At 37.0% G+C, this 24,745-nt stretch overlaps 1 protein-coding gene and 1 non-coding gene across 5 annotated transcripts in view; one reads left to right on the top strand and one right to left on the bottom strand.

The window, feature by feature from the left end:
- TOM1L2 (target of myb1 like 2 membrane trafficking protein) overlaps nt 1–24,745 on the top strand; it is a 152,868-nt gene that overhangs the window by 8,591 nt on the left and 119,532 nt on the right. The window lies entirely within an intron of this gene.
- Nucleotides 1,102–1,209, bottom strand: LOC140497892 (U6 spliceosomal RNA). Its single transcript, XR_011964900.1, has one exon. It is a non-coding gene; the product is annotated as a U6 spliceosomal RNA (small nuclear RNA).

The following is a 24,745-nucleotide window of genomic DNA, read 5'->3' as shown; positions in this document are numbered from 1 at the left end:
TGTGTAGTTAATACAAGGTATCATCTTTTTAGAGACGTGAGCAAAAAAATGTGATCATAGTAGCTTTAATTAAGGGGCTCACGGCATCCAATACAACCTTGATTTAATTTATTCTCCTAGCCTTTATCACTTCCATGTAATTCCTTGTGGCGATGTCTTCTGCCTCTTAACACCTCTTACGAGAATTGAATTAAAGTAGCCTACTTTCTGACAAACTCACTGATATTTCTTCTTTATTCCACATAATAGAATACCTGTGGATTTCACTAGTTGTTTGAATGTTCTTTGGAGATATGTTATTGGATAAAGGAAGAGAGGGAATTTAAACATATGCTAAGTTGTCTAACTAGCTAACTTGCCTTAAGCCATTACCAGCTGCTATTTTAATCATTAATGAAGCAGCCCTTTGTCATGTGGGAAGTTTGTCAAAAATCCGCGTTTGGGGTCTTGTTTTCACATTGAGTTTAATGGAGTGAGATTCATCTTTTCATCTTGGAGAGTTGGCCTGCAAATGTTTGGGAGCCTGGGATGAGGATAGCACACTATAATAAAACACTATTGAGTTCTTGAGGTTTAGGTGGAAAGATAATGAGTTCTGGTTTTGGACATGTTGAGTTACAGATGCCTGTGGGATATTTGGTTAGAGGTGCTGGATAGAAGATTAGGGGAGAGGTTGAGGGCTGGTTATGTGGATCTGGGAGTCATCTACATAGAAATGACTATGGAGATACTAGATCACATTAATTTTCACATATCTGACTCCCACTCTCCCCTATCTATCAGTCTTCTTTTGTAACAGACTTAAGAAGAAAAAAGGAAAAAAAAATAGTTCAGCCAAGCTAAGCAAACATCGTCTGAATGTGACAAGATGGCAACATTGCACGTTCACAGCCTCCTACTCTGAAATGCAAAGAGGGAGTTGTACCTTCTCAGCTGTTCTCCAGGGTCGTGGTTGGTCATTATCATTATGTACGTTTCAGTTTTGTGTTGTTGCTCTTTGTGTTTTCATTGTTGTAGTTAAAAATAACTATGTATATTGGATATTGAATGTGTTTGTTCTGTATCCTTATCAGTTTGTGTAAGCCTTTTTTCTTTTAAATTAAAAATATGGAACCCATGATGGATTTGGGTGTCACCCTTATACGGGGGCCATCCTAATCTTCTCTCCATCATTTCAATTTTAGTTATGTGTGCTGCTGAAGTGAGTGCTCATCACAGTGTTACTGTGCTTCTCTGAATTCCTCATATTCACTGTTTCTGTTTTATGTATTTGATTTTTAATTTATGGAATAAAACAAGTATTTCCATAACATAGTATAATTAAAAAGATGATTGTACATGAAATTACAAACCTATTACGCACAACTTGCTATTCCTTTAAATATGTAATAAAGTTATCATATAAATTTCTTTTCATTGTTTCTTATAGTGTGGTAATATTTCATTATTATGTTCATGTACCACTATTTGTTTAGCTATTCCCCATTCAGTGGGCAACGACTTTGTTTCCAGTTCTGTCACAAAAAGTGGTGTACCCCATTGAGTTCTTGCGCAGATCCACAAAGGAGAAATCATCCAGAGTGCTGGAACATTATTAGTCATAGAAAATGGCATCTGAGAAATCATACTTCATCATATTTGAAAGCTGAGCTTGCTAGTGCTTCCAGATGGCACAGATACCTCATATGAGCTCTCATAGTTCTTAAAACCTTAGAGATCATCTAGTTTAGCCCATCTCCTCTTATAGATTCCAAAAATATTAGATAATGTCCAGAGTTTGGATTGGAACCCAGGTCGCCTGATTTCTAATACGTGCCCTTTGTGCCATGTCCCTTGTCAAAATCATTTTGGAATTGTGGTGGTAGAGATAGGAAGTAAAATTATAGTTGAAATATTTTATAGCTTGATAATTTTTGATGAAAGATAATTTTTATTCTTTCACTGTTGTAGAACTAGAATTCCTGGATTTGACATGAGGAAAAAAACCAAATCTCTTTTTTTCCCTCTCGTACTTAGTGTCCAGTAAACTATCCCTGGGCCTTTGAGCTGATGGTGTTCTTTTGGTATTAGTTCAGAGTGCAACAACAGTATGGTATAGTGGACTGACGCCTCTGGAGCATGAATCAGGACACCTGTTTTAGTTCTGGTTCTGCCACTAACTTACTTAACCTAGTTAGGCAAGACGTTCTTTCTGAGGTTCAGTTTTGTTGTTTGTGTAGTAGTGATAATAATACTATTACCTTATAGGCCTTTTGTAAAGAAAGCACTTGGTAAAACTTAAGTACTATGAGTTAATATTTAACTACTTAGTATTGTACAGAGTAAAGCACTGTATGTTAGAATTTAACTCATGTAGCTTCAAGTTAGAGTTTAATCTCTTTGGGCCTCATTTGCTGAATGAAAGATTTGGATGATATGATCCTCAAGGCCTTTCCACTCAAACATTCAGTGATTCTTTAGTTTGAAGTCTTAGACCAGACCAATGTTTCATTCCTCATAGGCTTAGAACCTCTTAGGAGGCTGTGTTCCTCCCATTGTTGTGACTAGAGGTGATACTTGAGTCAAGAAAAACTTCTCAAAGACATTTTCTGCCTTATTTCAGTGACTTTGAGGTCATATTGATTCTCCTTTTGGAAGTCATGGTTTAGGGGATGGACTGGAGTCCAGTCCCCAATTTTGGGTGGGACTTGTGAGTTAGAATGGATGGATCAGGTTGTTTTTCTTGTGAAATGACCGCAGAACTCTTGAAGTTCATCCATGAACTCTTAATTTCTAAATAAATGGCTTTTACTCGGTTCTTATCCTTCTTGACTTTTCTGCAGGATTTGGCCCTGTTGACCACCCCTTCTTGTGTATTGTCTCTTCTCTTGTCTTCCGTGACACAGCCCTCCCCAGTTGTTTACCTATTTCCTTCATTTCCTTTACTGATTCATTACCTTTCTTCCACCCACTAAAGGTGAGTGTGGCCTATAATCCTTTGTCCTAGAATTTCTTTATTTTTTTCCCCGGTAATCTTATCTACTCTCATGAAGTTTGATTATCATCATTATGCAGATGACTCACAAATCACAAATCCAGTCCTGTTTTTTTCCTTAAGTGACAACTTTGCCTTGGTTTTTAGAAATCTACCCATACCTCTCTGTTTTTCATATCTATTGTTTCTTATGGTGCAGTAATACTCCTCTACATTCATATGTCACACTTTGTTTAGCTGTCCCCCAATCAGTAGGTATGACATTCTACCTTAACCACTTAAACACCTCTCTCCCTTTCCTCAACCCACCCAATGGAATGTAAAATCCTTGAGGGCAGGGGCTATCATTTTAATCTTTGTATGCTCAGCACAGGGACTTAATACAATGTTGAAATGAATTGTTGTATATATTAAGATGATAAGGATTTGGATGCTCCAAACCTTTGTTTGTATATTGTATTATGGACTGAACACTTGGAAGAAGAAAAAGAAAATTCTCATTACGGTTAGGCTTAGCCCACCAAAACAAATTCCCACATTGGCCATCTCCAAAAATAAATGTGTCATTCTGCATTTTAAATCCATTACGTCTCTGGCAGGACGTGGGTGTATGTTTCATCTTTAGTTCTCTGGCCTAATGGTTTGTCATTGCATTGATCAGAATTCTAAAATCTTTTCAAATTGTTTTTCCTCCATAACGTTGCTGTGGTAATATTGTTGTTGTATATATATTGTTCTCGTATGCTCACTTAACTCTGCATCAGTTCATAAGGTTGTCCCAGAGTGTCGAAGCTGAGCATTTCATCATCCTCCTTACTCAGTGGAGCAGCAGGTGCTAGGCCTGAAGTCAAGAAGATGTGAGTTCAGGTCCTGCCTCAGACACATACTAGCTGTGTCATCCTGAACATATCACTTAGCCTCTGTCTGGGGATAATTATCACCTGTATCACAGGATTGTTGTGAGCATCAAGGGAGATCAGATTTAATAAGTATCTGTTCAATCGCTACCCTCATCACTTCTTGTGGCACAGTGATACCATGACCAGTAGATGGGCACCCCTATAATTTCCAGTTTGAGGTTACTATGAGAAGACTGCTATAAATATTTTTGTACATCTAGATCCTTTCTCTTTCTTGTCTGCTTTGGAGTATAGACCTAGTTGTGGTGCTGCTGAGTCAAATTTAGTAACTTTTGAGAGCATAGTTCCAAATTCCTTTCCGGAATGGCTGGATCAGTTCATGACTCCACCAGCAGTGCAGTAGTGTGCCTCTTTTCCCCTAATCCCTCCAGCATTTGTTTTCTTCTTTCGTTTTCTTTGGCAGTCTGATGAGTGAAAGGCTGTAATTTGCACTTCTCTAATTATTAGTGATTTAGAGCATTTTTTTTCACATGGTTGTTGATACCTTGGATTTCTTCTTTTGGAAACTACCTGTCCATATTCTTTGAATATTTATCTCCTGAAGAATGTGAAATCCTGTTCTATACTTAATTTTTGCCAAATTGCATTCTATTTTTTCCAGCAGTTTTTTGTCAAATAATGAAGCTTTAACCCAGTTGCTGGGGGTCTTTGGGTTTATTGAACACCATGCTACTATGTGCATTTGCATCTATATCTTTAGCCCATGTTGAATAATTTTAATGATAATTTATCTGTAGTATAGTTTAAGATCTGGTACTGATATACCCCTTCTTTCCTGTTTTTTCATTATCACCCTTGAAATATTTGTGTATATGTGTGTGTTTCCTTTTATATAATATATATACCTTATATAAACTATGCATTTTACTCTATATAAAGTATATATACATACACTGTATAGTCTATATGTAGAAAGTATATGCTGTATACTATATTTAGGAAGTATATAAACTATATATTTTTCTATATATGTAAAGCATGTGTATGTATGTGGAAACTATATGTGTGTATGGACATACACACATACACACATACATACACACACACGTAGAGAAAGAGAGAGGGAGAGAGAAAGTATGTAAGAATGTTGTCTAAGACAATAAGTAGTCTCCAAACTTCTTTGATTGTACATCCTCTTCAATAAAAAATTATGAGCATATATCGCATATATATGCATATTTACTTCCATATAAATTTCATTTTGTTTTTTCTAGCTATATAAAATAATCGTTCGGAAATTTGGTGTGGTACTGAATAAGTGAATTTAGGTAGAATTAGGTAGAATTTTTATCATTGGTTTGACCTACTCCTGAGCAATTAATATTTTTCCAATTATTGAGATCTATACTTCTGCAGAGAATGTTCTGTAGTTGGGGGTCATATAGTTGTGTCTTCATATATAGATTCTCAAATATTTGATATATTCTTTATGTTCTGATATAGTCTATAGTTATCTTAAATAGAATTTCTATTTCTTCCTACTGGATTTTGTTGGTAATATATGAGAGTTGTCATGATTAATATGAATTTATTCTATAGCCTTCCACTTTGCTGAATTTATTAATTGCTTCCATTGATTTTTGGTTGATTCTTAAAAGAATTTTTTTTTGTACATTACATCAGTGAAAAGGGGGATAATTTTGTTCCCTCTTTGTTTATGCTTATTACTTCAATTTCTCCTTCAGTGCTGTAGTTGGCATTCCTAGGATGATGTTAAATAGTAGTGGTGATAATGGACATCTTTGCTTTATCCCTTACCATGTTGGGAAGGCTTCTAACTTTTCTCTTACATATACATATATATCTACATACATACATATACACATACATACATATATACACATATATACATGTACGTATGTTGTTTGTGCTTGATTTTAGGTAGCTATTATTTATTATATTAAGGAAAATGTATTTATAATCTTGCTTTTTAGAGTTTTTAATAGACACTGGTGTTGGATTTTGTCACTTTTCAGTAACTATTGATATAATTGTGGTTTTTATTATTCATGTTAATTGCATGATTTATATGATATTTATGGTTTTCCTTGTATCGAACTAACTGGGCTGAATTTCTTCCTATAATTGTTATCATCAGTAGTCTTTTCATTGGTAATCTGAGGAAATTTGAACTGAAAGCCAGTAAGAGGGAGACCCATTAGATTTCAAGTTAGAGGACCTGTGTTCAAATCCTTCATGTGTTATTTATTATCTATGTAATCTTGAGTCACTTATCCACTTCTGTAAAATGTGAGGAAGGAGAAAATGAGGTCCTATGGCCTTTACGGACCCTTTCTTCTTTAAGTTTATGATTCTGTGATCCTCAAATGTCATGCACTGGCTTACATCTGTATATAAATGTATTCCATCTCACCTTCATAGGTAGTTTTCGTGATTTAGATTTTTATCAGAGGACAGAGTTTACTCTATATGTTATGGTTGAGTGAAAGATGTATGTAGGAAGTAGAGTGTATGTAAGCATTGCCAGGCCTGAAGTCAGGAGGAACTGAGTTCAAATCTAGCCTTAGACATTTAATAACTGTGTGACCCGGCTACTTAATAGCTATGTGGGCAAGTCACATGATCCTGTTTGCCTCAGCTTCCTCATATGTAAAATGATCTGGAGAAGGAAATGGCAAACCACTCCAATATCTTTGTTAAGAAGACCCCAAATGGGCATCGTGAAGAATTGGACACGACTGAACAGCCACAAAGAAAACGTTGTCCAGGCCAGTACGTTGTCTCCAGACCTTTTGATTGTACATCCTTATCAATAAAAAATTGTGAGCACATATCTTCAATAAGTATATATTTACTTATCTGTAGATTACATATAAATGTACTACTGTGCTAATACACACATTATAAAACTTACAAAAAACAGGAATTTAAAAATGAGATAAAGATAAATAGCATTTGATTCAGGAGTCAGGAGGGAGCCATTGGAGTTTATTGAGTAGAAGAGTGGCGCGGTCAGACGTGTGCTTTAGAAACATCACTTGGCTGCAGTGTGGAGGGTGGGTTGGGGTAGGGACAGACAGTCAGGGACATCCATCAGGAGGCTGTGCGCTGCTGATCTAAGGGGGCGGGCATGTGGGTAAAGAGAAGAGGACAGCTATGAGAGAGACAAAGGTAGAACAAACAAGATGCGGCAGCAGGTTAGTTATACGATTGGTTGTTGGGTGAGGAGTCAGAAATGATGACAAGGTTGTGAAAACCTAGATGCCTGAAAGCGTGGGTGGTGCTTTCAACAGTAATAGGGAAGTTTAGAAGAGGGGTGGGTTTTGGGGGGAAATATGTGGGATCAGAACTGTGTCCAGATCACAGTCTATCCAGGCCTGCTTATTCTGTTTAGAACCCTCTGTCCTATCCAAAATGAAGAGGGGGAATATAGGTTCTTAGTCCCTTGCCATTGCCTTGTGAGTAGTGGAGAGACTTTCCTCTAAGGGATACCTGGTATAGCAAGAGATGATTTGGGGGCAGGGTGAGGTGGTGGGGTTTTCCCAATGGCAGCTGCAACAACTGCTGCTGTGGGATCTGTTGCCAGACTCAGAAGGAGGTTGGTTGAAGGAGCATTGGGACTCTTGTGCTCTTGTGTTTGAGACAATCTCTCTGATTTGGTTGGGGTGAGGTCATGGTGCCCCTCGGATGGAAACCATTGGTGTAGAAAGTTGTGTCATTCAAGAAGAGGTCTTATTATTATAAGTGTTTTTCCTAACGTGTACGTAACAGTACGATGTTTTTGTTTTATTTTGTTTTTGGACCAAACCTAAGGTTTCACTTGAAGTGGGAACTCTAAAATTAATTTCAGAGAGTTGCTTGAGACACTGAGAGATCAAGTGTCTTGCCAAGGTCACGCAACCAATAAATGTCATTTTGGTCTTCATCAGTTCACACCAGGACTTTAGAACAGCTTCCTAACTGCCTCCAATTTCATCCACTTTCAATTTATCCTATTATCTGCTACCAAATTAATCTGCAGAATACTGCGTAGTATTAGAACTGGGAAGGACCTTAGAGATCATTTGGGTCATTCTTTGACTCTGTAATTTAGAAAACCAAGGTCCGGAGACTTGCCCATGATTATGAGAGTGGCAGAACCAGGACTGCCTGCTCGCCTGACTCATAGGCCAGTGTTCCAGGCGTTCTCTCTGGCTGTCCCCCATGTCAGGAATGCTCTCCCTCTTCCGCTTTGACTACCAACCTCCCTGGCTTCCTTTAACACACCGTTTAATTCTAGTGCTTTCCTTCTGTTAATTATTTCCTGTTTGTCTAGACACACACAAATTATTATTAGATGGTAAGCTTCTTGATGGCAGGAATTGTCTTTTGCCTGTTTTGGATCCCAGTGCTTGGCACAGTGCCTGTTGCATAGTAGGTGCTTAATAAATATTTATTGAATTATTTTATTACATTGTTCTACCTATCATACTTCTTTGCATACATAAATAAAAATGCCTCTCCGGGGATTACTGTATGACGCTCAACACCCTCACCAATTGGCACTCAGTCTGTCTCTTCAGCTTTAATGCTTCTCTCTGCCATCAAGCCTCAGAGCCCTACCAAATTGATCTCCATTTCCCCAAAATGCCATATGAATTCTCTTTTCTGTGTTTTTGCTTATGCTGTCTGCCCTATTTGAAATGGTGTTCTTCCTGCTCTCTGTTTGTCTAAGTCCTTTCCTTAATTCAAGGCCCAAGTCAAGTTCCACTCATCCATGAAGCCTTTCTTAACCGTCCCATCATCTTCAGTCATCATTCCTTGCTACTCACCATTTGGTGCCCTCGTTTGACGCTCAGCCTGTGCTGATTTGTGTTTTTGTTTAAATGTCTGTGGTCTGCTAGTCTGTATGTTCTCTGAGGACAAGGTCTTGTTAGTTTTGCATTTCCTACCACCACCACAGCCTTTCACGGGGATCTTCACATGGTAGGCATTCAGTAAGTATTTGTTGATTGGATGGATGTATGAATGGATGGATAAATGACTGTGCCCTACCTATAACCCTGTTAGAGACTAGGAGATCTTCACACAGTAGCTATTTGTTATTATTCCTCATATCTCACATGGTGCCCTGTGCCCAGTAAGCAGTAAACAAATGTTGATATTTGGTCTTTTATTAGAGTATCCACCAAAGAGCTTCATAACTATATAACTTCAGAAACCTATAACTGGACAATTACTGTTTCATTAGCTCATTTAGGGTGTAATAAGATTTTGTATAATTTAGGGTATGTTAAACATTCACATCAAATTAAGTACTACTCATAACATATTTATTATTTATAGGTGAGGAAGGATAGAACATCAATTTATGTCATATTTATAGCATGTATAGCATATTGGCAAAGTACTTGGTAATTTTGTTACTCATTAATGTTATGAAATGGTAGCCCCATTTAATAGGTTTGTATAAAGCTGTGGAACAGAGGAAATGAAATCATTTCTACCTAGTAGAAAAATTGACATTAAATCCTCTGACACAGCATCATCTTGCTTCCTGTCGAAGTTTGTTATGTAAGCAAACTAGAACTAGTATTTATTAAGCCCCTGCTGTATGCCAGGCACTGTGCAAAGTGCTGGAAATACAATGAAACGCAAAAACCAGTTCTTCCTTTAAAGTGACTCACAGTCCAATAGGGGAGACAGCATGTAAATAACTTTGTTCAAAAAAGATACAGACAGAATAGATTGGAAATAATCTCGAGGGAATGGCCAGTGAAAATGTCTCAAGGGGACCAGTGTCACTGGATCACATAGTATGTGGAGAGTGAGGTGTAAGAAAACTGGAAAAGTAGGAAGGGGCCAGGTTGTGAAGGGCTTTAAAAGTCAGGAGTTTTTGTATTTGATTCTGCAGGTAATAGGGTGACATAGGAGTTGATTGTTGGGAGGAGGGGATAGGAAGACTATGGAAATGGTGGCACATGATCAGATATGTGGTTTAGGAAGGTCACTTTGACAGCAGAGTGGAGGATAAACTCAGAGTAGAAGCAAAAGTAAATCTCACACACACACACACACACACACACACACACACACACACACTCACACACTCACACACACACACACCCATTGTAAAATACCTTCATCTTCAGTTGCAGGCCAGTTCACTTCCTTGTGTAACAACAATAAATACGTATTGAATGCTTACTACAAGCAAGGTATTTTATATATTTCTTTCTGTAAACTTGAGTCTTCTCATTGGCCTCCTAACAATACCATGGCTTTGTGACTTTGGGCAAGTCACTTCTTTGTTCATTTATTTCTGTTTTCAGAAAAAAAGTATAAATGAGTTAAAAGATTACTATTTGGGCATATCAATTAGAAGAATATAAAATCCCCAAAAGGATTAGTAATATTCCATGGATCCTGGAGTGGACCCCGTGCTTTGGAGATAAGAAATTTCAAGTACTGCTTCTCAGAATCCCACATCCAAAGAAGGCCAGACCCATACCTTTGGTCCTTTGCTTTTGCGTATGTAAACCTAATAGCCCCCATATCTTAAACACAGTGACTGTCAAAGAATACTAATAGGAGCTTCCCTCCAACAAATTAACTTTGGATTTTTAAGCAGTGTCAGCAAAGGAGCTGAAGACAAATCAAACTTATTGGCTGGACCAGTCAATCATTCTTTCCTCCTGTTTCTTTCTCTCCAAAATTCTGTTGGCTATGAAATCAGAATGGTATGGTCAAACTGATCATTTATGTTGGTGAGATGTGGGTATCCATAAGCAATCCAAACTCATTTTTATTAAAGAATGCATTTTACCATGAAGTTCTTGCTTTTGTGTTCTTTAAAACTGAATGTTGAATACTGATGTTCTATGTTCTGGCCTTCCATTTTGAGGGAGAATCAAATGTAAAAAGCATATTTTATATATGTATACATACATACATACATACATACATACATACATACATATATATATATATATATATATATATATATATAACACTGCTGTGTTTTATATAGTCGTGTCTTATGATGACATTGTGATGTGGACGGTAACCTTTAATGTGCCATTGAAGCCTAATTCTCCTTGCGTTTAACAGGTGACATATAAGACTTGCAAATTTCTAAATGTCTCTAAAGGACACCTTCCTTTGCTGCACAGGAAGATATATTGAGTGCCGCTGTCTTTTCGAGAACTCTCCTTTATTTGGAACAGAACTGTGCAGTCGCTTGTTCTCACCTAATCTCATCAGCATACTCATGGTTTCCCTCGGGGCCATTTTCTTGGTCAAGCCACCTGTCAGAGTATTCACGCTAAAAGGTCATCTAGTTCAGCTACCTGCCCCTAAGCAGAACAGTACCTCCATACCACGAAGATATTTAAAGGAAAGGAGAGCCACATCCTGGATTCCCTGAACACCTTGTGTGTCAGCCATGCCTCTTCTGTCATCCATTCTCTTTGGTTTCTGTTGTCAGGTCCTGCATGCAAATGGTTTCTGTCTACTACCTTTACCTGGCTTCCCCTTTGGAAACCTCAGTGTTATTGTTTGTTTATTTGTTTTATCATATCCCTGCTTTTGCTCCAAGGAGGATGGAGGAGAGAGCGAGTATTTATGAAGCACCAGGCACTCTGCTAAGTGCCTTACAAATACTATCTTATTTGGTCAACACTCTCACATCGCACCTTTTCTGGAATATTCCTGACACCCCTTTACTCCTGCCAATCGCTTTACTGCTCTGGTTACTTCTTGAAATATAAGTTATCCGTACTGATCATTTGGCTCTTCAGATAAACTGCATTAGGTTGTTGCTTATTTTTTGTGTATATGTCCTGCTACTTCAGTTAAAAGTTCTTTTGAGGGTCTCTCTCTACTTAACATTGGGCCCTGAATGTGGAAGTCCTTCAGTAAACACTGGTTATTGATAATATTTTCAGATTTAACACTCTGTCCTATGTTTTTGTCCTCATCTCTTTTATATCCAGCGTAAACTTACTGACAAACCAGTCACAAAACTAAAACTCCTGCTCTCTGTAAGCCGGACCTGCTGATGTAGTAGCCTCAGTTTCCTCGTATGTAAAATGAAGTTTGAACTATATTCCCTTAATGGGTCTTTTTTTTTTGCCTGAGTTTCTGATAAGGTAGGGACTATCTATGTATTTTACTATAAAAGCAAAGGTCCTATATTCAGGGTCTATTTTTTTTTTTTTTTTGCAGTGCCTCACACAGGAATTCAAACCAAATTTTTTTTTTTAATTTAACTTTTAACATTTATTTTCACAAAGTTTTGGGTTACAAATTTTCTCCCCTTTTATCCCCTCCCCCCCCAAACCCAAGCATTCTAATTGCCCCTGTGACCAATCTGCTCTCTCTTCTATCCTCCCTCTCTGCCCTTGTCTCCTCTTCTCTTTTGTCCTGTAGAGCCAGATAGCTTTCTTTACCCCTTAACCTGTATTTCTTATTTCCTAGTGGTAAGAACATTACAGTTGATCCTAACACTTTGAGTTCCAACTTCTTTAGCTCCCTCCCTCTCCACCCCTTCCCTTTGGAAGGCAAGCAATTCAATATAGGCCAAATCTGTGTAGTTTTGCAAATGACTTCCATAATAGTTGTGTTGTATAGGACTAATTATATTTCCCTCCATCCTATCCTGACCCCCATTACTTCTATTCTCTTATGATCCTTTCCCTCCCCATGAGTGTCGACCTCGGATTGCATTCTCCTCCCCATGCCCTCCCCTCTATCCTCCCCCCCACCCTGCTTGTGCCCTTGTCCCCCACTCTCCTGTATTGTGAGATAGGTTTTCCTATCAAAATGAGTGTGCATTTTGTTCTTTCCTTTAGTGGAATGTGATGAGAGTAGAGCTCATGATTTTCTCTCGCCTCCCCTCTTTATCCCTCCACTAATAAGTCTTTTGCTTGCCTCTTTTATGAGAGATAATTTGCCCCATTCAATTTCTCCCTTTCTCCTCCCAATATTTCTCTCTCACTGCTTGATTTCATTTTTTTTTTTTGAGATATGATCCCATCCTCTTCAATTCACTCTGTGCACTCTGTCTCTATGTATGTGTGCGTGTGTGCATGTGTGTGTGTGTATTCCCACCCAGTACCCAGATACTGAAATGTTTCAAGAGTTACAAATATTGTCTTTCCATGTAGGAATGTAATCAGTTCAATTTTAGTAAGTCCCTTATGACTTCTCTTTGCTGTTCACCTTTTCATGGTTCTCTTCATTCTTGTGTTTGAAAGTCAAATTTTCTTTTCAGCTCTGGTCTTTTCATCAAGAAAATTTGAAAATCCTCCATTTCATTGAAAGACCATTTTTTCCCCTGAAGTATTATACTCAGTTTTGCTGGGTAGGTGATTCTTGGTCAAACCAAATTTTTTAAATTTAATTTTCTTAGTTTTTACATCATTTACATGTTCTAATGTAGCCTCTCCCCCTGCCCCCCATAAAGCCATCTTGATCGATGAATCAGAAAGAAATCAGAAAGCAGAAATCGTTTTTTGGTGGGTTTTTAAAAATTATCTTTATGAATTAAATAAATAACCAGTTTGGTGATTGACTAATGAAGTTTAATGAGATTTATCTAGGATTTGTACTGTTACTAGGTACCAGATATCTTTTTTGGGAAAGTACATGTTGATCTTTTCAAAATAAGTATAAAACATGACTAGTTTGCAATTTAATTTCACCAGTCTACCATCCTTAAAGCCACCCTTCCGTAAGTAGTATTTTTAAAATTCAACATTCTTATTGTTCTTCAGAATAAATTATAATTTGTGGGTTTGTAGTTTTCTTTAAATGTTACAAAGCAGTTCTACCCTGGTAAAGGCACATAATGCAATGGATATGGAGCTGGCCCTGGAGCCAAAAAGAACTGGGTTCAAAGTCTGCCTTTCACATATTCTGGTCCTGAGCAATTCTTTTAACTTCTTAGTGCCCTAAGCATCTCTCTGGTTGTTAAAAAAAAAAAAAAGTATCCCTGGTCATTGTAGAGGAAGTTTCCTCATCTGGGAGGTCACAAGATATAGTCACTATCTCTATCCTAAATAACACCTCGAACACTCTGGTTTGGTGCTTGTGTAGCAAGATACTGTAACCTTCAAGTTTGACAACAATCAAAATTCAGCGTTTCCTCCTTCAGCAAAAATTGTACTTATAGAATGTAAAGTGTTTTTATATACGTATATATGACATAAAGTGTTAAATATTGTGATTACATCTGATCTTCTCCCCACTCTCCATTCCCCAGTATTCCTTTGGTTTTTGTGCTGTATCTAATTAGTTGAGTGAGAATCTGCATGAAATATTGAGGTGCTGTTCTTTGAAAACTATGACTGAGTGACTAAGAATTAAAGACTGTAATTGTGGAAAACTTTGACACTGAGTAATTAGTTTAGTACCATTTAATGCTGGTTTTTGAAGAGTGGTTTTATTTCCTAATCAGCAGATTTTTGGTTTATGAAAGTATTAATACATTAATGAATCATGGAACAAGTTCATTGTTCAAGTAAGTTTTATTGTTTATTTTGATGTAAAAATGTACCCTCAGAGAATATCCGTTGACTATAAGGTTTCTATGACAAAACTTTTTTTAATGTGTGCTAAATAATTAATCAAGCAACAAGTTGTGTGTGTGTGCACAGTGCACATAAACTGCAGGATAGTGCACTTCATTTTAAGCTGCTTTTTTCCAGTTTTTATCTTTTCTGTTCGTAGAGTCAATTTGTTTCATGGTTAATGGCTATATAAAATAGTCTTTGAAATAAAAGCTAAAGACTTCTCCATTACCTTTTAACCAGGTTCTGTTTTAAATCAACCCTTTGGTATTTGAAAAGGTCAGCTGAGCTATTTTTGTGCCCCTGTCTCTAATTAATGGGCACTCATAAATTTCTACTGGCAACAGACAATGAAGGCTGATCCTATTGGTAGTGGAGAGCATCTGTTGTAATGTCAGAAGCAAGGTGTTGGGAATTGCTGATGCAGCAGCGTATGAAAAATGTACGAAGAGGTGAGATCCTATAGCACTAATCCAATGATAAAACTTACCCATTTCCATTCACAGACATCTCTGGGAGCATTTATTCTGCCTGCGTTAAGATGCCATTTCAAAATTAACAGGAGTCGGGAAGAAAGAGATCCATACCGGGGAGGGCTTTGTACTGTTTGTGGTCTCCTGTTACCCTGCTAGAAGGTTTCCTTAGGTCTCCATTAACCCAAATGTTTGTGTTTAGGTTTCACCTTTCTTGTAGGGAATATTTTATTCCCAAAGTTAAATAAAAATTGTTTCATCGGCTCTTGGATTTTAGCAAGAGAAGCAATTGCCATTTTCCACTGGGGAGAATAAACCTGAATATTTGAATCTCTTTAATTCAACCAAGAACAGATGGTCTTTTTTAGTTCATCTTGTGACCTTTCTTTGCCTGTAAGAAGTCTGATCTCACTGATCATAAATATTCTTTAAATTTGTACCCACAGAGGTTACAGGAGAGTCAGTCTGTCATTATCAATTCACATTTGCCTAAAGCTTTTGACCTAAGAATTTTACTGCAGATTTTTATCTACCAAATTAGCTTTCAACAGACTTATGAGGGAGCTATTATTATTCATATTTCATAGATATAATGAAGGGAGATACCAAGAGGCTGGCTGACCCATACACAGTCAGTAACCTTCTGATCAATGATATGGAGCAATATATGATCTTTCAAACATTCCATGTCCATGCTTCACCTACATGCCCGCTCCTTTGTCACAAATCCCTCTATCTATCAAATTTGACTTATCCTTCAAGGCCCAACTTCATACCTACCTCCTTCTTTAAATATTCCCTGGACCTTGTAGCCCAGAGGTATTCAAACTTCTTTGATTGTGCCATACCATATTAATTTCTAAAAGGAAATGCTAGTAGAGATTTCTGTAGTAATATTAGTTAAAAAGTTTTTAGCACATACCCATAGCATGTGTTTATTCATAAATTATATACATGTATAGTTATAACATACACATATTACAGAACATACACAAAAATAGACATACTTTGAAAATTGTATTTAAAGGTACAAAGATCTTTTTGTGTTCGCCAAAATGATAATTATAGTATTTTTAGTGAGAACAGTGTGATTGAGTATGCATCATTATTCTTTGCAATTGTGATTTAGCATTTTGTGATATAGCAATGTTAAAGGACTGGTTCTCTAAGTTCATTTTATTTTTATACTTGGTTTTAATGGCTATCATAGCTGGAAAAGATGCTTTACCAAAATATAGTTAATTTTTGGTTGTGCTTAGTAAATTATAATACTTTATTTTTATCTCATCCCTTAATTATGAAAAGATTTTTGTTGGAATTTCTATCTTCCCCAATATCAATCAATTATTCTTAAAAACTAATTGGAAGGTTATTTTCAACAAAGTTTCAAAACTTGATGAAACTCATTGTTTAGGAGATTTTTAAATAGGTTGGAAAATTCTATTTTAAGTGTTTTAGTTGTGTGGATGTGAATGATTTCATAAATGACATCAAAGTTACAAAAACTTAGTTTTTAAATGTTTTACTCATGATGGCTTTAGACTATCATTAGGTAGTATATCAAGGTACTAGCTGAGGTTCCTCATTAGTGAAAGTGGAATTTAATTTTTTAAAAGTCTTTATATTTTTAACTTTAGGGACTAACTTCTTGTTAGATTAGATTATCATTGTTTTTAACCTGATCATGTGGTTAATGAAGAGTTCATACTTGAAATAGGTGTCACTTTTCTAACATCTTCTAGTTGTTCACTTGTACTTAAAAGTAATGCCTTTGTAGCAGGAGTTGGAGCATTGTGTAGAAATGAGCTTATTTGTCCTTAGAAACTTCTGGGGATTCCAGGTACTTCTGTAAACTCAAGCTTTAATATAACAAAGCAGTTCCCTCATTGGCCACTGAATAGGAAGTCTCAATGTCGCTTTAAAAGGGAGGGACCTACCTTTTTTCCTGTCCATACATTGTGTTTGGACTATACTGGTATATTCCTAGAGGGGTAAGAGGGAAAGGATGAGTGCCCCCTCCTCCTACCCATGAAAAAATGGTAACTATGAGCACCTGTGTGGGCTTAACTAAGCAAGTCTGAGCTTGATCTTTAAACCCCCTGGCTGTCTCTTGTTTTATTTCCCAAGCACAGGTGACCGTCAGATGTTGGAGACAACCTTATAAGTTTGAGAGTCCCTTGATCCGTGCAGACTGGAGTCAAGGGGAGTTTATAAATCAGACAGCATGACTGCTAACAAGGGGAGGAGCTTTCCAGAAGGTATAGAGGGGGTTGTTTCAGTAGAGCAAAGCCAAGGTAAAATACGAAATACCATGAAATACCAGCCTCCTAGGAGAAGATAACAGATGCTATGTTACTGTATCTTGAAAGAACTCTTCGTGTTTAGCATTTTTCTTTCCTTTTTAAATAACAGTAATACCTTTTATTTTACTATGTTTCATCCATTTATTTTCGAGGTCTTTTGACCTCAGTCCTTCTAATAGTTTAATTTAATTTATTATTGCTTCCTGAAAACCCTATATACTAGCTAGAGCAAGTCTGAAGACTGAAAGCATAGCATTTCTTTTGTGTAAAGGAAATAAGTAGCTGTTCTTACCTGGTTCATATTCTACAGTGAGTTCCTTTCCACTGCTCTCTTCTTTGAGGGGATCCTAGATATAAACTTTAAATAATTTTCCCTGGAGGAATAAAGAGCCACAAAATATGAGAAAATGAATTTAACCCCTGTCTTGAGAGTCCAAGCTCTGCAACAACGGAACCTAGTCACTGAATGACAAATAAACAGAAGGGAGAGGATACAGCCCCCTTGGGCCTGGCCGAGGTTTGTGTTGTTAGATCTTCGGTGTAGGAACCTTTTTTAAGCACTTGTTCGTTTTGTGAGAGATAGTTTAGCTAAATGAAATGATATAAACAAATACACCTACCTGTGCATATTTGAAATAAAGTACATGGCATCCTGCTGAAAGTTAAACAGATGAGTGAAGAATGATTGACGGTCCTTTAAGTTGTAGAATTCCCACTCTTTACTCAGGTTACATCTCATAGTATGTGTGACATGTGATCATCTGATATATAGGCTGAGTGAGGATGCTGGTGGCAATCTGTATTTTTAAGTAAAACTTAAAGTGTAGAAATACATTAAATTCAACAGAGAAACAGATTAGTGACAGGGAGGGGGAGAAGAAGATTTAAGACGAATGGCAAAGGCAGAGAGGGAATATTCACAAGCAAAACAGATTTCAGTTTTAGGGGGGAATTAAGAGGCAGGCGATTAAGAACAGAAAGTGTAAGAGCTAGAAAGTAGGGTTTGGGCTTGTGGAAAAAAGGAGGAGCAGAGGAGAGGAAAGAATACTTCAGTTATAGATTTCTGGTGAATGCATTCTCCACTTTGTAAAAAAGAAAAAAAGGAGGGGGGTGGGGGAAGCAGGGTGAAAAGAGAAAGCAGGAAAGGATTAAGATAAAGGTAAAGACACAATGAAGAGTCATAGTATTTAAAATTAATGGGGTGGATCCACTGATAAAACAGAAGATAGACTGGATTAAGAAGTAGAATTCAGTAATATGTTGTTTACAGGAAACACATATTTACATGGAATTAAAATGAGAGACTGAAGCAGACTTTCTTGTCTTAGGCAAATTTTAAAAAGCAGGGATAGTAATGATGATCTCAGACAAGCAAATAGTAAAAATAGACTTTGTTAAGAGAGATAGCAGGGAAACTACAATCTGCTTTAAAGGTATCGTCAATTATGAAATAATATAAATGTGTAATATAGATGCACTAAGTGGGATGCATCTAGGGACTTAAAAAGTTAATTGAATTATGTAATATAAAGAAAAGCTATAATAGTTTTGGACTTAGCATGTGCTTTCTTTAGAGCTAGACAGATAGAACAGCAAGATAAAAAAGAAAGTAAAGACCTGAATAAGAGTTTAGAAAATTTAGATAATTATTAATTTCTAGGAATTACTAAATGGGAATAGAAAGGAGTATGCACATTTTGAAGTGTTGCACATGGCTGTGAAAATGCATAAATAATTGCAAAAAGATAGAAATATTAAGCACTACTGAAAAAGGTGACCTTCTAACCACTGACCTATATACCTACTCTCCCATCTCTACCAAATGTTTTTAAGAGTATTCTTGATGATGTCATTAACAGGTGTTCTTAAGCAACATTCTACAATGGGCCATATCAATCAGTCAATTTAAAAGTATTCATTAAGTGCTTACTTTGTGACAGGCACAGTGCATATAAATACAATTAACAAAACACTCTTTACTTGTAAGGAGTCTTCATTCTAATGGAGAAGACATCAGAGATGGAAACAAACACATATGGAATAAATATAAGGTAGTTTGAGAGGGAGGGCACTAGTAATTGGAAAGATGAGGAAAGACTTTATGTTGAAGGTGGTGCTTGAGCTGTGTCTTAAAAGAAGCAAGGATTATGTCACAATCTCAGAATTAACTGAAAAATAAAGAGAATATAAGATCCCATTGTAAATTCTGTTGATTATTTTTTTAATTAGGTAGAATAAAACACCACCTTACAGACTTTTTTACAGCTAGATATCTTCTATCTGTACATCAGGATCTTTCAGAATCCTTGGAAGATATGACATGATATGACACCCTATTCAAGAACCCTTTGATAACAAATATCAGGAGAAGCATACAACAGAAATAGATATTTGCTTGCCAGAGCTGTTTTTTTCATCATGATGGAGGAGTTCCAGAGCAAAGTCAAAGTTGAGGAGAGATTCCTTTTTGATGGTGAGGTCTTCTAGGTGTCCCTGTTTACAGATGACATTGTGTTGCTTGAATCAAACCCTAGAATATTGCAAACATTGTGGAAAGACTTGAAGTCACTCCAGAAGACTGACGATGAATCTCATGCTTACCATCTTTTAGCTGAATAGTTACAGAGTAGAGATGCAAAAGGAGACATACATTTTTGACATGGCTAATGGAATTTATTTTCTTTGACTACATTTATTTGTTACGAGGGAGGGATTTTATTTTATTTTATTTTTTGCCAGGGAATACTTATGAGGAGGGGATGGTAGTGATACAAAAAAGAAAAGAAAAGAAATAGTGTCACTGAATTGATTTGGAAATGAAAGAAATGCCAGAATGAAGATGCAGGATTGCTGAGAAAATGCAAGAAATTCAGGAGGAGACGGAAATAAACAGGAAAGTGTTAGAACTACAATGATAAAATATATCATTGAAATACACCTTTAAAAAGGTATACATAGTGGAGAGTCATGGTTTCGTATGGAGGCCTCTGTTATTGTTCTCTTTTATACGGGGAAATATTCATGATGGGAAGGTAATAAACATTTACATAGTGCCTACTATGTGCCAGGCACTGTGTTGAGGCACATTTTACAAATATCATCTCATTTGAGCTTCACAGCAACCCTGTGAAATAAGTACTGTTGTTACCCCCATTTTATCATGGAGGAATCTGAGGCAAACCGAGGTTAAATGGCTTGCCCAGGTGTCATACAGCTGGTAACCGAGACTAGCTTTGAACTCAGGTCTTCCTGATTTCAGGCCCAGTGTTCTCTCTATCCACTGTCACCAGCTGCCTTGGTTTAAGGATGTCTGGAAAGTTCATGATAATAAAAAAGATCTAAAAATGATATAAAAAATAAAGAAGAATATTAAAAAATTGAAAACCCAATAAATGTACATACTCTTTGACCCAGTGTTTCCACTATTAGAGTGGGAACAATATTTAAGGCCCTGGTGAGCAGGATGGTTTCAGAAAAACCTGGGAAGACTTAAATGAACTGCTACAAGGTGAATTGAGCAAAGCCAAGAAAACATTGTACACAGTAGCAGCATTCTTGTAATAAGGATCAACTGTCAGAGACTTAGCTAGTCAGACTGAGGCAGTGATCCAAGATTATTCCAAAGGATCTATGATGAAAAACACTTATCTACCTCCAGAAAGAGAACTGATGAACTCCGAGTGCAGATTGACACATGCTTTTTTCACTTTCTTTATTTTTCTTGCTTTTTTTTTTTGCATGTGCAACATGTCTAATATGGAAATATATTTTGCCTGATGTAAAAAAAAAAAAAAAGAGTACTGAAATTGCCCTTAGGAGAGTAAAGTTTTGGCCTGTTGTAGTACCTCCCTGGTTTCCTGAATCCCAAATAAAGCCATGCCAGACTTCTCCCTCAGGCTTCTAACTGGCAGATCAGTGTGACCAGCATCAGCACAGGGAAACCTCACAACATCCTGGATCCTTGCTAAGTATCCTTTCCCTGCTCTCAGTATCCTTCTGTGGGTCTGGCTAAGAATACCTCCTTAGATTAGCCTTCTGTGAATGTCTAATCTGCTAGGAGACTTGCCCAAGTCAGGCCTGACCTACTACATTTGGAAGTAGGTATCAACACTACTCCCCTGGCACAGTGAGTGCTCCAGTTGTGGACTTTTGTGTTAGCCTGGGTGGTTGTTGTTTTTTAGTGGTTTCATGGTACTTTATAAGTTCTGCTATACAGAACTCTTAGAATTAGCTTTTTACTCAGGGTTTGTAGTGTTGGAGTGGAGCCTCAAGTGACTTTTTAAAATTTGTAGCATTCATGTTCTATTCACGTAATGAATTATCCATCAAGCGCTGATAGACGTTAAGTCATAGTGCACTGAGACATTGAACATTTACTGCTGTGCGTTCATAATAATAGAACACTCCTATCTAAACACTTAGATTGTAATAATGTGATTTGTGTGACTATGTAGAACTGTGTGATGAGGATTATAATGCTAATTAGAAAAATTGATCTTTGTCTTCAACTTTGGACTGAATAAACTTGAGATCTTTAAAAGGGAGCAAGTCTCATTGTGGGTATCAAAATATAACTTGCACTACTAGTCAGGAGATTTGGATTCTGGCTACAAATATGTTACTTCCACTTTTTAAAAAGTTTTATTGCTGCTTTCTGATTTTATATCACAGTCATTAATGAATTTATCCTTCCACCTGTTCTGAGTTGTTTAGTCTTCCCTTACAATAACAACAACCAAAAAAAGCCCAGCTAGGCAAAACCAACTTATCAGTTGGTGTGGTCTGACAGCATACGTAACATTCCACCCCCACAATCCCTAGCTTCGACAGCGGAAAGGGGCATTTCTTCATCTCATTTCTAGGGGCAAGATTTTTCATTACTTTTACATAATGTTTAGTCACTCTGCATATTGTTTTCCTTGTTTGGGCTATTTCACTGCTACTCCTTTTTTGGGACATTGTGGGCAAGCGATATCTTTTATATTCATGCTGTCTGTAGAGATAGAGATATATATGCCTCAGTGAAGCTGAGTAAAGTCCTTGCTTTCATGGAGAGAGAATCTAGTAAGAAAGATGACATAATGATAGGTAACCATAATGTAAAGTAGAATGTTAAAGTTCTATAACAGAGGTAGCAAAGTACTATGGGAGTATGAAGAAACATCACATTAAGCCAAAGGGAATCAGAAAGCTTTATGAAGTGGCATTTTATCTAGGCTTTGAAGAATAGATAGGAATTAAGTAAAGAATGAGGGATTGGGGCTAGAGCAAAGATAGATGAACGAGGAGATGGGGAAAGAGGCTGATAAATAAAGTAGGTGGGGTCATGTTACAAATTGCCTTGAAGATGGAGCCCAAGAATTTTTTTTTATCCTGTAGGCAAAATTGAAATACAATTTTTTGATAAAATTCTTAGTGACTTGAATTAGGCATATTATATGTAAGGGGTTTGGAACTCTCAGGTTATCAGGGTCATGGTGTCCTCAGGAGAAATCTCCTGTGACGTCATGTCCTTGCATGACTTAAGTGATGGACCACCCTTATGCAATAACCGACCTTCACAATTATGTTGAGCGAGAGCAGCAACAGCCAAGCATGTAAGCTCAGCACATGGTATATACGAGCTTCTTGCATGCATGGAAGTAGAATGCCTATATATACTCTGAGCTAGCTGAGAATAAACAGTGTATGTACCATCCTTGCTCCCACCTCATTCATTCGCGCCTGGAAGAAAGATCTCATGCAGGGAACTCAACAACTATAAACTGGCAAAAGAGTGTAGTTTCCCAGGGCCTCCCACTAACTCCAAATCTGATCCACATTCCCATTTATTTTCAAGATTTTCAAAATATTAGTGCTTTTATATTGAGAACCCAGCAGAGCCCAGATGTAGGCTCTTCTTGTTAGGATAGTACAGCATAGTTTGTAATGGTAGTAATTCTCCATCTTTTCAGAAAAAAAATGTATTCTAAAAGCACATAGGCAGCATAATTTAGAGGCAAATAACTAGGTGACTTTTTGAAAGAGAGGACAGTGTCAGTATTTCACAATTGATTCCAGTGAGGTTGCTGCTTCTGATAATATTTTGGAAGGATCTCTTATGGGACAATTTACAAACAACCTCTGGGGAAAAAAATCCCTCCTGTTGGTATAAAAATACTGTCATGAATAAGGTGAATGAAAGATTTCATATCTTTTAAGAAACTGTCATTTCAGTGGAATGATAGTAATTAGACCTTATAGTTTCTATTTTGATATTCAGAAAAAAAAATTTTTAGTAGGTAGTAGATACTGTATTCTATGCTGTACAGTTCCATAAAAAGCACCTTCTTGATGTATCTGTGAATATTCGTTTTTATAAGAAAGTCACTTACTTGCAGCTGTGCTATCCTGAGATAACTGTTATAAAAGAAAAATTCAAAGCAGTTGTTTTTAGTGAGCACATTAAAAATAGGCAGCAGTTCAGTGTAGTGAAAAGAGAGCTTGTCTTGAGTTAGGAAGACCTGTATTCAGATCCCTTTTCTGACACATCCAAGCTGAGACTCTGGCAAGTTACCTAACCTGTCAGTGCCCCAAGCAACACTGAGACTGTAAATTGCAATACAGCTGCAGATACTCATCAAAAGAGAGAGATTCACTCACAGGAAATACGCACATCTGATAAATTACAGATTGGAAACATTTACCATCTCCCCTCCCCTGCCCCAAATAGTGATAGTTAAAGCACAAAAACAAAGAAATTAATTTAGTAAGATTCTCGAGTGTGTGACTCTATTTTTCTTCCTCGATAGCAGTATCAAACCATTTCCTGCTTGAAATTGTTCTTATTTGTGAAGAACACCAAGCAGAAAGGATGAAAAAAATGATTCTGCATTGGGAGAAATTGTGAGATGGAGAGGTAAAGAGCATCTTGCCATGCTGGGGGCCTGGGAAGTCCTTCCAAAAGCTCCCACAATGGAAGCCATTTAGTAGCTAGCTGCTCACCAGAGTTAGTTGAATGCAATCAGTATTTGCGGACCCTCTTTTATTATACACTTCATCATAGAACTAAGCAGTACATCCTTTTCAAGTGGACAGAGGAAAGTGGGAGGCTTATTTCCTTACTAGAGGATTATATTTAGATTTTTACATAAGGAATGCTAATAACAAACCTAGTACAAGCCTTTAAAACAAAATGAGATTTTGTCATAGTTAGAATAGGGGGAAGCTAGATTGTAGAGCTGTCAGAAATATATTAATACCATAATCTGAGCTTGGGGCCCAGATCTGCCAGAAACAATTTCTATTAATTAATAATATTCTATATTCAGATGTTTCCAGCTTAAATGTCCAAACTGGCATGAGACCTCCATGCCTTAGACCTGTCTTTCTCCCTCAAGACAATTTGAGGTAACATAGGAATCCTGAACAAGGAAAAGGTTGTAATATTAGTTCAAATACAGGTTTGGATTAATGTTCCAGAATAATAGTCACAACTCAGTTCCTTCCTTTATCATTCCCCTCAAGAATTTGTTTGCCCTATTTAGAGTGACACCCTCCCTCTGACCAGTAATTCAGGGCACTC

The sequence above is a fragment of the Notamacropus eugenii genome, chromosome 3 (assembly GCF_028372415.1).
Source record: "Notamacropus eugenii isolate mMacEug1 chromosome 3, mMacEug1.pri_v2, whole genome shotgun sequence".
Lineage (NCBI taxonomy): Eukaryota > Metazoa > Chordata > Mammalia > Diprotodontia > Macropodidae > Notamacropus > Notamacropus eugenii.
This window is presented reverse-complemented; position numbering and strand designations above follow the sequence as displayed.